This window comes from Camelina sativa, chromosome 11 (genome assembly GCF_000633955.1).
Source record: "Camelina sativa cultivar DH55 chromosome 11, Cs, whole genome shotgun sequence".
Classification (NCBI taxonomy): Eukaryota; Viridiplantae; Streptophyta; class Magnoliopsida; order Brassicales; family Brassicaceae; genus Camelina; species Camelina sativa.
The window spans coordinates 38,828,708-38,832,170 of NC_025695.1; the positions used below are offsets into that span (position 1 = coordinate 38,828,708).

Genomic DNA, 3,463 nt, shown 5'->3' on the forward strand with positions numbered 1-3,463 from the left:
CTGTTTCATAATCATGTCCATGTGCAAACGTATCCGTTTTTATCAGCGGATGCCAATGGTTTCCCGATCCCACTCCAAGAACAACACAGTATAGGAGATGTTTGCTCCTTGAGAATGCTCACAATATTGCCTTTAGATAGTGACCATACATGAACCGTCCCATCAGCAGATCCCGCAGCCACATAATCATCATCTGGACTTATACATGATCGGCTCCAATTCGATGCCAATCTGTTCCCTGATGCTCTCAACGTCCCACATATTTCAAGAGTCCGGGTGTCGAAAACATTATGCACGTTGTCTCTCCCGCTCGTCAAGATCCTATTACCGTTCCGGGACAATGATACCGAGGTCACAGCAGAAGAATGTCCAGCTACTTCAGAGAGAAGTTTACCAGTTTGAATATCCCATAATCTAAGATTCCCATCCATGTGGCCTGAGAATACGGTAAGCCCATCTATGCTGAGGCAGATTGCATTGCAGTTACTGGTAAAGAGTACGGTGTTAGTGCAGTAACCTTTCTGCAAATCCCAAAGTTTATGGTACGGTCNCTTTTCTGTTTTCTCCTTCCATTCTGACCCCTAGACAAACCAGATCAGGAGTTCAGGACATGTTTCAGATAACTGTAGATAGATAAGACCAAATCTATTGCAAAGCTGAACCAAAAACAAAAGGATCCAATAGAAACTTCGAGGCATACTACTCAACTGAAGCAAGCATGAACTTAAAACTCAACTAGACATACTTTTATACTACTCTGTGACACAAACAGTACAACAACATAACCAAAAACAAAAAGCACATTAAAGAACAGAGAAAGGGATCAATGTTTTATATTATCCATTGCAGGAGACACAAGCAGAGGTCAAGAAAAACTCACAAAAATGCACTGAACAAACAACATACAGAGAGCTACAATTTTGGTTAAGAAATCCAAAGAAGAACACTGCATAGCATTTCTTGCAAAGTATTCCATAGTGCAAATTATATGAAAGAACCTTAAACCTTTCCATGTTTACTAGCAATATGAAGATGAAAATGGCGAAATATGAAGCAATTGATATTAGGAACACGAACAAGGTTACCTGAGAAAGAATAGGCTTAGAGAGAGCAGAAAGCGCAGGAGCATGAGCTCCTTCTTCAAGAAGATGACGCTTACGCAAAGCTCTCAAAGCGTCTTTGATCGCTTCCATAGCTTTCTCCTCAAGTGACCTGAAAAAGTTCCGACGATCATCGGAATCAAAAAAATTTCAAACAATCGGGGTGAAAAAAACCTTATTTAACAAAAGATTCAAATCAAGACTTACATCTCTCTTGATCGGATCAAAAAAAAGAGTCGTGGAGTTAGGAATTAGGGTTTGAGCAGAGGTTGATTTTGATCGGAAACGGTGGCGACTTTGAGTTCCACCGCCGCTTTACGATTCCCCAAAATTACAACAATACAAAAATTGCAATGTGATTTTTTTTATTGGATTTTTCCCAACAAAATTAGTTTATTGAAAAATTGATTAAAATCAAATTTTGTAATTAATGATTACTTAATGATTTGTGATCAATATATATATATATAAACAAGAAAATAAATTTTCTACATGATTTTCGTAACTTCATTATTTTTTTTTAGACAAACATATGTTCCATTTTATTAAAATAGAACAGAACATACAAAAAAAGATCAAAGTTTAATACATAACAAAGAGAGGCAATCCCCAAAACCAAGACAACAGAGACATAGAAGTAAATAGAGATCATCGAGATTGTAGTCTTGAAAACTGTGAGCCAAATCCTAGTAAAGGTTTTGGAACATGTGAGTTCAAGCAATAACGATGCAGCTTCCAAGAGCAAGTCGATGGAAGAAGAGGTGACCACTGTCTTGTATCGAAGACCAAGTGGTGTTGAAATAGCCAAAGCTGAGATGCTCACCGGGGTGAGGATGTCTACCCGAAGGATAGCTTTGTCATGAGGTCGAGTAGGGTTAAGGATACTCTGGTTGAGGGTCAGTAGAGAGTTGAAGGAGGTGAATGAATTCGATGTAAAGCTCTGGAAGTTGTAGTGGTAACACCCACTCCATGGAGATGGGGTCATAATGCCATGGTACTTCAAGAGCTTAGGGGATAAAGAGTTCACAAATGAAGCTAAAACCAGGATACACAAGCAAAAAGTGTGGAACCATAATATAAAAGATGGATCCTCTTTGCTATGAAAATGGTGATCAAGAATTCTACACAGATTACACATACGGTGAGACACTGATAGATAGAACATAAACCTGGGCTTCAAGCGGGAGGATGGCTGCAGGGTAATGAGAACAAAAAGGATCACCAAAGAAGCTACTAACCGGTGCAAAATAAACATGTAAAGCCACAACAAACCAGATGGATCCTCTCTGCCATGGAAATGGTGATCAAGAATTCCACACAAGGTGTTTAAAAAGCTAGACACGGACAAGGGAACAATAGAGCTGAGCTTCATAAAGGGGATGGGTTTTGGGGTTTAAGTAAAGCTTGGTAAATCCAGTTTTTGAAGCCAACAGACAATGTCACAAAATGAGCAAGTACCATAGTTCCGACAAACCCTTCGAACATCCAAGGCAACCTAGCTAAATGGGTTCTCTGATGCAGTCTTCGGACACCGAGGATAGCCAAAGAGACTAGATAAAGTCGATAGGATAACAGGGGGTTATAAAGTGAGAACCTGGGCTTTTGAAAGTTGGGCAAGATCTTGCATTCGATGTGGTAGTCTAGTAGCAAAAGTAGATCTGTCGAGCTCCGGGGGTGTCTGGGATTCAAGGCGATAGTCCAATATTGGAGAAAACGCAATGCTCTGAAAGTTTCCTCACCAACCGCCGTCTCCGTCTCTGCCTGCCAGGACTCGGATGACTTTGTCGTAGAGGGGACTGTAGAGACGATTACCATTCCAGATCTAGAGTTAGAAGAGAAAAGGGACATGATTTTCGCTGGTAGTGAAGCTGGGTCGGGATTACAGATAGAAGAGATTGCCAGTCTCCTCCAACCGCTGTGTTGAGTGATGCGCGAGCCTATGTCTGGATCAGATTGAGTGAAGCGGATATGCGAAGGTTGCAAAAGAAAACTCAAAAGGGAAAAAAAAATGAACAAGAGGTCTAAGGAAGCAAGGAAAGCAAAGAAAGAAAACTAATGTCGAGATACTCCGACGCCGGCGAGCAATAGTCTTACCGGTGTCGGAGAATTTTGGAGGTAACGACATTTTGATATTCGAGCTTGGGAGAAAAAGTTTAGAGTTTTTGATTCGATGGTCTTTTTTTCCATCGTAACTTCATTATTTAAAATTGGTAAACTATATAGTAATGTAATGCTTTATTCATTTAATTATCACACCATTTTTTACGTGAAGTTTTGTTATAGTAGTAGCCGGAAATCAACATCAAAATTTCAGCTTATTGGGCCTATAAAAGCCCATTTACATTGTTTCCTGAAAAGAGAGT

The 3,463-nt window shown here is 39.9% G+C and overlaps 1 long non-coding RNA gene across 1 annotated transcript; it reads right to left on the reverse strand.

Moving 5' to 3' along the window:
- Positions 552-1,464, reverse strand: LOC104725530. The gene is made up of 3 exons (XR_757926.2): positions 1,308-1,464; positions 1,086-1,212; positions 552-581 (listed from the first exon to the last, which is right to left on the reverse strand). It is a non-coding gene; the product is annotated as an uncharacterized LOC104725530 (long non-coding RNA).